We start from the raw sequence: 13,287 nt of genomic DNA on the forward strand, positions 1-13,287 counted from the left end.
ATCCACAGCAGTGACAGGAGGAGAAATGACCACTGGGAGGGGCACCTAGAAAAGAAACACCAGGGTGCATCTGCAACAGCAAAGTGGGGACCTTCATCTGCCCCAGCTGCAATAAAACATGTCTCTCCCATATTGATCTCTACAGCTACAGCAGATACTGTAACTCTCCAGCAGTTTGACTGCACCGCCAAAGACACACTCTCCCATTGTCTCTCAAGACATACAGATGTGAATGAAATGAACTAAGAACACTGTTGTTGCACCACTCCATGATACTAAGTGCTTCATGACATACCATCATAGGAAGAAATTTTCATGAATAATAATACACAACTACTTTCAAAGATGGTACTATTTGGTACTATATTTTTTAAAGGAAAAGCAGCAACAGGTTCACCTTCTTTTCCACTCAAAGCTCAGTGTGTAACTTGCCTTTTGTATTCTTGAAGATTATTTTTAAAATGTATTCTTCTTCTTGCTTGGGAAGATAAATGTGGTGCTAGGGAATTTGCAAAGAGGGAAAATAAATTAAAGAAATATTTGTGTAATTCCATCCCCTGCTATTCCACAGAACAAAAGCATGCTGTTGGGATCCATCTGGCCAGATTCCCCTACCATCTCATTCATGCAATTGACAGATGTTTTACCAAAAATATCTTGTCCCTCCAGTCAATTTTATTTGTGTATTCCCAAGCTTCCCAGTTTGTTGCCAAACAGAGCTTTAAGCCACAAGCTCATGAGGATTTATGAATGTGTACAAGTGTCTCCGTGTGAATGTCATACATCTTTGTATCCAGGGTGTGTTTTTATTTTTACATCTTTGGATTGTTGTAAACTTTTAAAATAGTAGTTTATTTCACACAGCCCAATATTATAAAGCAATGTTTTAATCACAAATCTCCTATGGTCCATTGACAAAGTAGACATAAATTACAGAGTAGTGTCACTTACATCAAATGTACATATACCTGTCAAAAATAGACCTATAGGGCATACTGCCATGCCAAAGCATTCAGACTATAAAAATGTTCCCATAATTTATTGACTGGTTCATGACTTTCTGGTAATTCCCAATGCTTGCATTCATGCTGTGCTAACTCACAGTACGTGTGAGAGGCAAACAGGCGAAACACACTCTGCAGCCTAGCTCTTCAGGAACATATCTGAAAGCTTTTTTTTTTTTAAAAAAAATAATATTTATTGCTTTTAAACCTTACAAAAAGAAGGGAAAAAAAAGAAAAAAGAAAAGAAGAAGAAAAGCAAAAGAAAAAACAGTACAATACAATATATAAACAATACAGAACGCAACATTAACATTAACACATTAAACAAAACAAAAGCAAAAACAATTCAAAAGACACATCATACCATCTCAATATCCTCTCTTTCATTCCCTTGTTTCATCGACCTCCTGTCACCTCCCTTTTTGTATTCCATTATTAATTGTTTCAGCAAATCCTTTCCATCTTTCTCTATTTTCTGACATGTAATTATCTTAACATATTTTAACCTTATTTTCCATTAATACTATAATACTTATTTATACTTAATTCCTTAAAATATTTCTACTAAAGCCGTATAATTCCCTTCCAACATTTTTCTAACACTCATTAATTTTACATTATTTCCATATATAGATTTTAAACTTTTTCCAATATTCTTCCACCGTCTCTTCTCCCTGGTCTCGGGTTCTGCCAGTCATTTCCGCCAATTCCATATAGCCCATCAGCCTGGTGATCTTTTGTCCGAGGCTCTTAACTCTTTTCCAGGTCCCTTCTGCAAGTCTTCTTCATGTTTATACATGCACTTTACTTTGTCTTCTCCTGATCTTATTCTTATTTTCCTTCCTTTGATGCTGAAAAGTAGATCTCCGGGAAATTCCCATCTAGCAATGTTTTTATTCCTTCTCGACAAGCCAGCCAAATCTCCATAGTTAGAACTGAAATTCAAAAGATATTTCCAGTCGTGTTTCAAAGTTCCTCCAAGTCTGGCAGTCCCCACAACTCCAGTCTCCTCCTGACCCAAGTCCAGGTCCCAAAGGTCAATAAACCCCTGCATTAGGGGATCTATCCAACTTTCTTTCTCCAGCCCAAGCGGGGCTCCAATCCTAAAAGTCTGACTTTCTCTAAATTCAGTCTTGGAAGGCATCAACTTATAATCATCAAATTGCAACTGTAAGGCTGAGGCTCCCTCCCTCACCACTTGTGCCACTTTAGGTTCCACAGCAAAAACTTTCTCCCCCGCCTTCTCTTCAATTTGACATGTCAAAATAGATCCCTGTATCGATTCCTGAATAATTTCTGTATTAATATTGACTTTTTGTGCCAAATTAGTCACTTTTTGTTCCAAGTTCTCAATTTTTATAGTCCTCGCATCTGTCTTCTTATAAAGCTGTTCCAGTGAATCATTAATCTTACAAAATGCAACCACTAAGGCTTCTTCTGTCAACATTCTTAACGATTTAAGGTCAATCCCAGATTCTCACAGTTTTATCTTGCAGGTGGAAAATTCCCCCAGCTCAGCTCTTGTAACAATTTCAAAGGCTTCCTCTAGGGGGAAACAATTTCTATTTGTATCAATCCTTTTAAGCACAGTTCAAACAATAAAGTTAGCTTCAATTTTCAGTTACTTTTACTCCTTTTTAAACGCAGAAGGAGACAATGGAAACAATGTATTTCTCTTCTTTAACTTACTGTCAGCAGACGATCTATTCACAGTCAATGAGCATATCCGAAACTTCAATCTTACTAGCAGCCCGTTTCCAGGTTCAGAGCGGCGGTAATTTGACTTTCTTCACTCACTCCTGCAGGCTTACGCGATCTTAAATTTCCCCCCTCTTCTCCTGCTTCCAAGGGGGGTTTGATGATTTAACCGATGGAAGTTTAATCCTTTATGAGAGACTTTCAAAGGCTTTAGCTTGCAGCCTCTTTGCTTCAATCTATTTACAAAAGGGGGAGGCGGACTTCCTATTTGAAACCTTCCCGTTTCGGTGCCAAATTAAGACGTTTAAAAATCCAATTTTCCGTTCTACTCACGGGTAGTTGTTTTAAAATCAAATTGTCCACAGGAAAAAGTCAGCGCTCTCCTGCAACAGCAATGCGGCTTCACTCCGTGAAAGAAGCAGTCGATTCGAAGCACCGCGCCACTCACCCCACGTCGCTCCGGATCCCCGAAACCGGGTTTCCCCGCGAGTAGGGGAGGTGCAAAAGGTGCCAGCCGAATCCCACGTCCACAAGCTTCTCCCGCCTGTGGTTTTTAGTGGGTCTCCGCCTTCGCCGTGGCGGCCAGACCCTGATTTCCACGGAGCGGATTCCTCCCAATCAGAGGAATTCTGCCATTGCCGGAGGCGCTAACCTGGAAGTCTCTAGAACATATCTGAAAGCTTTGACAAGGCTACAAAAGTTACACAAGCAGTTTGGACGAGAGGCTAATCTATTTGCAGATAGGCCATGTCCACCACAGGTCCTTAAATCTTGCTAAAACTGTTTTCAGACAGTTACCATTTCTAACTACAAGTGAGGATCACATGACTAAATGCATCAACTAAACAAACAAACAAACAAACTTGGCACATACAGAATCTGAATCAAAAAGCAGGAATGGGAACTAACAGGTAGGCGGAACAGTGTAGTTGACCTCCAATATTCTCGCACATCAGTGGAATAAGTAATAAATTGAGTAAATAAGGTGAATAGCTTAGAAGCATTCAAAAGTATGAAATGGAATGAGACAGTCAAATCAGTTGAATTTAGGGTGGTACCAGATATTTGTCATATTCAATTTTGGAGTGCAAATAAGCAATTTTGATTGAGCAGACGTTTCTCACCATCTGAATAGCACCAGCTAAAACCTGGGCATCACTCTGACCCTGGTATTGGTCAGCATAATTGACCTCCTTCATAACCAGCGTGGGGTGGGGAGATCCCACCAATCAGGGATCATTTAGTGAACAATATGATCATGTCTTCATGTAACACAGTGTTATTATGAGTCTGATTTAGCTGCATACTGATATCACTGAATAGCAAACGAGGGCAAGCAATGAACAAAGGAGGCCATGTTTTTCACAAGGACTGATAAAAATTATCAAAAGAGACAAATCATTTTTCAGCCTTGCTAAAAATATTAACACCAACAAATTGTGAGTAGTTTTACCACTGCTCCAGTTTGCTGTGAAATCAATGGGATTGATTCCAAGAAAGCACATTTAAGATCAGAGTGCCAGTTATCTTTCAAGGATATATAAAAAAAAGTCCCTTGGCTTGGTGGATCTGGGTTTCCCCTGCCATCATAAATTGGCAGTGCAAAATAGCCCCAGACACTATGATAGCATCCTTCAATTGTACTAGTTGGAATATCATATTTAAAACAATTTTTATTGTGAAATAGGAACATATACTTCACTATATGGTAGGCTTATCTCCAGGGAGGGCTTTGCTTTGTAATAAAATGAGACCTGCAGTATGTGGTTATTACCATTTAAATAAGGCACTTCTTAATGCATCTGATGCCTAGATAAGGATGAGTTTTAGAGTAGCACTGATGTGCTATATATATATATATATATATATATATATATATATATATACACACACACCCCTTCAGTGGATTTTTCATTGTGAGGTTCACTGTATAATGGTGTTGAGGATTTGAATAAAAAAGGAGGATGGTAATAATAGAAGGAAAGAAAGGCTGTTACAAGATTGAAGAACAGAGCTGGCTGAATCACAAAGAGTAAGGGAAAGTTCAACTCCCTACCTTCCCACAGTTGTCTCCCACAGGGGAAGGTCAATTGATTCAAAAGAAAGTTGAAATACATCTGATGCTTTGCTGGTAACTCAAATGGAAAGTGCTACTTTTTGAAGTTTGGAAATACTGAAACAGCCTCTGTATACTTGTCTAGAGCTGGATACTGTTATAACAAATGTCATAGGGAACGATGAGCTTCCTGTGTCAGGTTTCTGATAAACTCATCTGAACAGTCTGCCACTGCAAATTTTCCTTCCATCCAGCAAAAACTGAGTTACTGGTCTTGACCCAAGCCTCATCTTCTGATCCTTAAAAAAATAAAATTTTGCATGGACTTTGTCACAAGATGGGCCCCAGAAAAACTCTTCTTTTATTTTAAATTTTTTTCTAGCCTTTGGGATTGGAGAATAAGATATTGGACAATAATCTGAGAATGACTTTCGGGGAGGAGAATGTATGACTAGTCCTCGGCTGTTGATACTCTGCCAACAGAGATAATTATGTGGCGATTTATGATAGCCAGCGTGAATATCCTGATATCACACTCTCCCTTTGAAGATAGGGGGATTAACTGGGATGCACCTCACATACTCTGAAGGAGCCATTTATCACATCAAGACAATAAGTTTGTTTTCAGATGCAGATGAGTATCTCAAAGAAACTACCACTGTGCCCAAACACTGCATAATAGACCTCAAAGTTAGCCCTCCAGATATCTGGTCCCTTCTTTTAACTATTTCTGAGACTGAAACTAATTACAAATGATGTGATCTATCTGCCTATTTACTCTTACCCAGAACACAAATTGACTGCTGGCATAAAAAGAGGCACTAATTAACAGACTGAAAAAACAAAGTAAGAAGCTTGTTTAAAAACTTCATTTTATATTACTTTTAACTCTCTATTATGTCACTATGATAATGGCCGTAAAAGTGAAACTAGATAAAGCATGGGAATAGAATATGAGAGTGGAATGGTAAAGTGGGAGGTAGCAAATGATAAAATGGAGAGGACCTCCACACAGCTGCCTGGAGGACTGAAACAGAGAAACGAGGCTGTTGTGATGCTGGAGCAGAGGAACGGAACTATGGACAGAATATTAAGGAACATCCTGAGATGGCAGAGATAGAGCCGGGAGAGAAAGGATCTTGTGTTCAAGCTGAAGTGAACTCAGAGGAAAAGCCACGAAGCATCTGGCAACTCCTCTGGAAAAAGAATGGAAGAAGTAGAAATGGAAGGGCTTTCGCCCCTATATTAGGATAGGAAATCATGTGGGGTGGGGTGTATTGTTTTTGTTTTAAAACTTGTGTTTTTATCTTGTATTTTATTCTGTGAACTACCCTGAGATCTTTTGATGAACAGCGGTAAATAAATTTAATACATAAAATAAAATAATTGAAAAAACAGGAAATGGAATTGAGTATGAATTAATGAACATACAATAAATAAATAGTTATGGATTATCATCCTAATAAGGAAACCTTGGATATAAAATTGTTATACTGGATTGGAAGAAGAATATTCTTCCCATCCTCCTCCTTTCTTCATTTCAGGTCACACAGTTTCCATTTTTGCTTGTTTATATCTATATTACTCCAACGTTCCTTCCTCACTTGTGAATATCTTTTTATCTTACATTCCAGAGAGGGTTGCCAAATCATAAATATATAAAAGAAACTTATAATAAACCAACCGTGGGCTTCCCTCTCTCCAACCAACTCTTTCTGTCTTGGTTGGTTTTATTTTTGTTTAAACTGTATTCCAGTTTTTGATGTCCTCAATATTGGGTTGAGGAGGATACCCACAGGAAGGAAGGGTAGAACTCCAAGGGTGGGAGAAGAAATGGAAGCTCCCATGTGAGACCTGGGGGGGGGGGGGGTTCACCCCCTTTGTGTGAGATAAGGGTTAAGATCTACCTCTGTTAGAGGGCTCTGTATTTTATTTTTTCTATCACTCTCTTCTCTCTCCTATTTTCTTTCTTTCTTTTTTCCTTCCTTCCTTCCTTCCTTCCTTCCTTCCTTCCTTCCTTCTCTATTTTTTTTTTTTTAGATTAGCTTGGTTTTTATTGTATTGTATGCTGAAAACTTTTTTTTTAAAAAAACCCCTCATATTTTTTAAAAAAGAAAATAATCTGAGAATATCTGCATCCAGGTGCTGGAATTTCTGTCTCTCTCCCTTTTTATGGTATCCAGCCCTATCCTATACACATTATTATGAATAAGTAAGCTCTGTCTCAGTATTGTCTACCAAATGGCACGGGGTCTCCCAGGTCTCATGTGGATATATTTACCAGGTATGCTGACTCTGATTCTTTTAACTGGAGAATCCAGGAAATGAGCAGTGAAGTTTATGTGGCACTACTGAGTTATGGGCCTGCACTTGGAAATACGGCATTGCCTTTTACTGCTCCAGATCATTGGACCATCTAGCACAGTGCTATCAATTATCTCTTTCTATTGGACGGGTAGTGACAGTGAACAGAGGTATTTTCCTGCCCTACTACCTGAAGTCCTTTTATATGGAAATGCCTTTTGAACCTGGGACCTTCCGTATTCACAGCACCAGCTCTACCACTGAGGTACTTAGTTACTTCAAATTCTGTCATTGCTTATTATGAACAAAATGGAGAGACATAAAATATGGATTATGAAATAATATGCTGTTGAAAGGGATAACAGTAGGACCTATGGAGGGAAAGGTGGGAAGTCTAGAGATTTGGAGAAATCTCTAAATATGGATATGCATTTTGTATCGCATTGTTATAATTTTATATTTGCAAAAACAAATAAAAATTACTTCAAAACAAACAAGCAAGCAAACAATGCCATTGCATAACTCATTGTCAAAAACTGCCGAGGCTCAAAAGAATGCAAAGAAAACCACCTTTTATTCAAATAAGCAAATGATCATGCATTCACATTCAAAAGTGTGCCACTCCACACTCACACATACACATTACCACACCCGCAGACACAAACAGACCCCCCCCCCATCTGATGACCAGGGAGAGGACCATTTGCATCCCCAGTGGCACAGGACTGGGTGAAAAGTGCTATGTTGACTTTATTCCCCTCCCCTTTTTTTGCTGCTTTTGGCAAAACCATTCTTGTGCAGGCTGTGCAGAAATATTTGCCAGGGGGACCAGATTAGGACTCTGGGTCAGCAGTTAGCTACCCCTGGTCTAGACCCACCATGGCATCCTAGCCTGATGAGATGGAGGAGCTTTTGATTGGTAGTTTGATGAGAAGGAGGTGCTCTACCTTTTCTGGTAGAGATTGCAATCTCTCTAAAGGATCAGGTGCGAGAAGAATAGAGGGACTACTCCATATCACACCAGAAGCCTTTCATCAGAAGTCCTGCCTTTTGATATAAATGTTATTTCCCTTGATATAAATATAATATTGTTTACTATACATTTGCTATACATTTAATATTATTTTTGAAAAGGTTTTTTATCATTACAAATGAAATCTTAATCAGTCAATAATTGGCAGCCATATATTGTGGAGAGCTTTTGCAAGAGATGCAGTTCACCTACTATTAGCAATCGGCTTCCATAAATTAATTATGCCAAGCAGCTTCATCGGGTACTTCCAAATGCTGATATTTGGTGGTATATATTAGTTTTCACTACATTTTTCACAAAACACACATTTTTCTATACATTTTAATTTAAATATGCATTTTAATATTATTCTGAGCTGAAAATTGTATCACAGCATTTGGAGATGTGAAAAAACTGGCAGACAACAGTGTTCCAATTGACGTATTTGTCTGAAAAGTGTGGATCAAGTGTGGATCAGATCAAATAAGATCCTCGAGCACCCCTATTTTAAATTCAAATGCCTGTCCTTGAAGGGAAGGTCTTCCATCTCCCTTGGCCTGCAAAGGAAATATACAAACAAGGTTTGGAAATCTGTGAGCCATAGTTTCTCTCGCAGCTGAAACTGCTGCAGCAGAAAAAGTTCCAGTTGCAGCTATACATAACACAGTCCATTGCCTGAGAAGGTTTCTCAGGAAACTGTTGGAACTTTATTTGCATTTTAAAAGCCACATTGTTCAAATGCACACACAAAAAGAAAAGCTGCTTGCAGAACAACTCATAAAACGATGAGCTGTTCTTCTCCCCTCAGAAATGCCATTCTAATAGTCGGAATCTATAGACTCACCAAAACATGCAGGAGAGTGGTTTGCATTTCCTTGTTGCTTTTTTAATACAGCAGTTTTTACCCAGCACCATGCAAGTTATTTTCTGTAAGTTGACATGAATTGCTCTGCTATTTTCCCAGGCTTCCTTGGAGTAGTAGAGGGCCAGGGCCCTGCTGGGACGTCTCCTGGCTGTGGGAAGCTGTCATTTGGCATTTTGGGACAGGATGTATGAGAAGAGAGAAGGTAAGCTGTGAGTTCGATAAAATTTTAATAAGAAAAAAGAAAATGGGATTCTCTCACCTATGAGCAGTTTGGCATTCACTCTCCATAGCACTTTATCCACACAAAACAATTGAATAGCAGGATCTCATAATTACTGTTGTTTATGTGTTGCTGTTGTTGCTATTGTGGTATTGCTGTTGTATTGTTGAACTTGATGGATTCTTAAAGTTGTGTATGTTAGTCTCCCAAGGTCATATTTAATTAGGAGGACAAACACATTGAATTATTATTAATAATAAAGAAAGGCTGTGTTTCCCAACCCCAGAGGCTACATACCAACTATGTCTGTATACCAAAGGATAGACTTCTGAGCGTCGTTTAGCAGTTTTTTCCAGTTTGGAGCATTCTTACATATTGTTTAGCAAACAGCTCCATTCAGCATTTAGTTCCTGATCAGATGGGAGTGTGATGGATAAGTGATATAGCCATTGTACCACAGCTTCACCATGCTGCCAGGACCTGGAGATTAAGGATTCTCACTTGAGTCTGAATCTGGCCCTGTGCTTTTTAGGGTGATCAGAAGCAAAACGGGGAAGGGGTTCTATTTAATAATCGTGTCATGTGTGAGTTGTGATGGGTGCAGCTTGTCATGCAGGAAGGAGAAAAGTTGCAGCTGTTGAAATTCTTACAGCTCTGCAAAAATGAAAGGGACAGGTCAGGTGCTCATCCTGCAGACATCCACAATAGATCATTTATGAGTATGTGTCTCATTTCACGTAATTTCCAGCAGCACTGAACACTGCAGAAGCATGAATCATTCCCTAAGCTCATTAACAAGTTAGATCTCCAACACATTCTTCAGCTAATTTTCCCTTTCTCCCTAAATCAATAGTGCTCTGCTATGACACAGGCACATTCTGCATAACACAGAGGTGGAGAGTATAGATCTCCCAACCAATGGATCATTGAACCTTAAAGTTTTAATAACTGCTTGGCTGAAGAGTATGAGCAGTTAACTGAGCCTCGGTGAGTCCTTGGTGCTCTTCCTGCTTGCATCCTCCTGAGATGCTGTGATTATTAAAAAGGACCTTGTGACTCCCCCATCTACAGATGAAAAATATGTGGTGGAAGGGAGGCCTCAAGCTGCTGGTGAAAATTAATGAATGAAGACTCCCTTCAATTGACCTTGAGAAAGCTCATTAATTGCGAAAGGAAAAGAAAAAAGAAGGAAAAGAAAGGATAGGAAAAGGTCTTGAAATTATGGTACTGTACTGGGAAACATGGGAGTTATTTTGATAATAAAAAGGAACATGGTGCTTGAGAGTAAACACAGAATACTAAAGCATACATTGTTCCTTAACACTCAACAACTAGTTTGCATTTTTATTTTTATTTAGTTATTTTACAATTGGTGATTTGGCTCCTGTGGGGTCATTACTATTCCTCTTCTGTTTTCAGTCATATGTGTTTATTCTTCAGGAAGGCCTGATTCTTCATTGTGTCTGCTCATTGCTTGAGCATGTCACTGCCTACAGAACCAACTGCAAGTTTCAGGGGCCTTTGATAGTTCACTCTTTGGTGGGGCCCTGTCTATGAGTGTCTTGACCTGGACGTGAGCGGTGGCACAACAGCAAACTAGTCAGCAGTGAGTGGCTGCCATTACATTTCCCAAAGTGCCTCAAAGCAAGGTTAAGTAGGGGGCATTGTGGGAAATTAAATTGGCAGCTGCCCAGTGCTAAATTGAGTGCCAGTTCTAAATCATCTGTGTATTGTGTTTTATCTTGTAACTTCTTCCATGTTTTTATTTGCGAACTGCCTTGAGATGACTTTTTTTGCCTAGAAAGGTGGCATAAAAATAGCTGAATAAGTGTCAAAAGAGGAAGTTCCTGTGTTTAACAAAAAGATGAGCATTTGACCATTGGTTTCTACCTAATTTTGTACTTTCTAGTAAGCATAAACGCCCACTGTTTACTGGTTTTCTATCAACTGTTCCTCATAAATCACTTCCCATAGTTTCATTCAGAGGATACCTTGTCTAAAAAACATTGTAAGGGAACAATCTGAACTTCCCTCCTGGCCCAGGAGGGCTTGTGTGTGTGGGGGGGGTGTCTACAGCAGAACTGAGAGCCACACCATGCATTGCAGTTGGGGTGGAAGGTGTCAACCAGGACTGGGCCCAGATTGGACCAGTGTCATCACATGATGGCAACAGGGCCACCTGAGTTTTGCCCACTCCTTGCCCCATGACTTCTGTTGGCCTGAACGTGAAGTGGGCAGGAGGCAGAGCTCCACACTTGGACAGGGGGCAGCTGCGGCAAGGCTGACGGTGGCTGCCACGTCTGGTGGAGAGGCTCATCCACGCTTTCCCCACACACCCTCAGCACCCCCTGGGTTTGGGTGGCCATACTTGTTGTTAGACTTTCTTCAGGGCCATCTAACGCTTCAGAAGTTATATCTCGGAGGAGAGAATCACTGGCCTGCTATTTGCACACTGCAGCTGCTGCGATAAATGTTCAGCTGTTGGTATCTATTGTAGGAAAATTGTGTTTTCCTAATATAGATTTAATTAAAATCTATACTATTTAATCAAAACAACTAATAATGTCCCAGCTTTTAAATTGGTGGATGTCAGACTACTGCTGATGTAATCAATGAAGTACGCAGAAGGAAGAGTTGTGTGACATAGTCAGGAGGGGCTCTGAACATGTTTTTAAATACTGTATAAGAATTGGGGTGTTATATGTCCCTATTTCTGTCTGCAAAATATTGTAAGGCACACACCACTTTCCTTCTATAATATTTGTGTAATTCTCATTTTGAGAGTCACAAAGCTACAAAGATGTCTGCAAAAGAGACGTGAAAGCTGGCAACATCAACCCTGCTGTGTTGGAATCCCTCGCAGACAACTGCAGGACCTGGAGACTGACAGTCAGGTTGTGCAACCACAGCAGTGACCAGAAGAGGAACAACTGCTGGGGGAGCACAAAGAGAAGCATCCGGATGCCTTCATATGCCCCAGCTACAATAAACCATGTCTCTCTCAGTTTCTACAGCCACAGCAGGCGCTGTAACTCTCCCGCGACAGATGGATGCCAAAAACAAGCAAAATTCTCATTTTAATCTTAAATAAAGGCACATAGGCCATCAAGGTTTGTTGAACAGAGGTATGGAGCTGAAGTTTGAATACAGAGTTAAAGATTTGATCTCTAGTCTCCCAGGTCCTAGTCCAGCACTGTAACCACACTGCCTCACAGATAATAATGATGCTAAGAGGAGATGGCAGAGGAAAAGGAGAAAGAGAAAGAGGTGGAAGGGAGAACAGCTGGCCAGGAAGTTGCTCAGAAGCAGGAAGGAGCGGAAGTGAAGAGGAAGAAAAGGTTGTTCAGAAGGTCAGAAGATTCCCCTGCTCCACTCCTGGCTTGGAGGAAACACCAGAAAATGTCTCTTATTGGCATCTAGGCCTCTCTAACCCCAACCTTCTCTGAGGCTGGGCACCTGGTATTCGATTTTTAGAAATCACACCTCAAAGGAGGGGCAGAGAAAATCTAAATCTTGGCCCATGATGGCTGGTTCCAGTGAAGGAAATGTATTCCTTGAGGTGAGAAGGTCATGTTATCAGTTGGTGCCAGGATGGCAATACTTGTACAATCGTACCTTCGAACCCAAACTCCTTGCAAGTCGAACGCTCCTGTTTGTGAACGTTCTTTGGAACCTGAATGTCCGGAACAGTTTCCGTTTGAATTCTGAGGTACCACATAAAGATGACTTGGCAGGGGAAGCAGCTGCAGCTCAAGCTGTCCCCATGTAGTACAGAACTTCCCTTCTGTCTCCAGCGGTGTTGGAAGGTGCCCTTCTGCTGTGGGAGTGGGGAAAATCCATTTTGTTTGCATTTAAGTGCAAAGCAACCTGATTCACATTTAAACAATAGGTGAACTGAAACCTCAACACATTCTGCAGTGAAGTTCTCAAAAAAAAAGTGTGTTTGGAAATACATATATTAGGGGAAAGTGTGTGCACAAATGCATATATTGATGGAAATGACATATGCAAATGCATTATATTACATAAAATTGTTTGCAAAAAGGAGAAAGGCACACTAAGATGCATTTTTGTGAGGAGAACTGTCGTTGCCATCTGTCTCAAGAGGCAATGCAGTGCACCTCCAGG

This window comes from Podarcis pityusensis (assembly GCF_964106645.2).
Source record: "Podarcis pityusensis genome assembly, chromosome: 4".
In the NCBI taxonomy this organism is placed as follows: Eukaryota; Metazoa; Chordata; class Lepidosauria; order Squamata; family Lacertidae; genus Podarcis; species Podarcis pityusensis.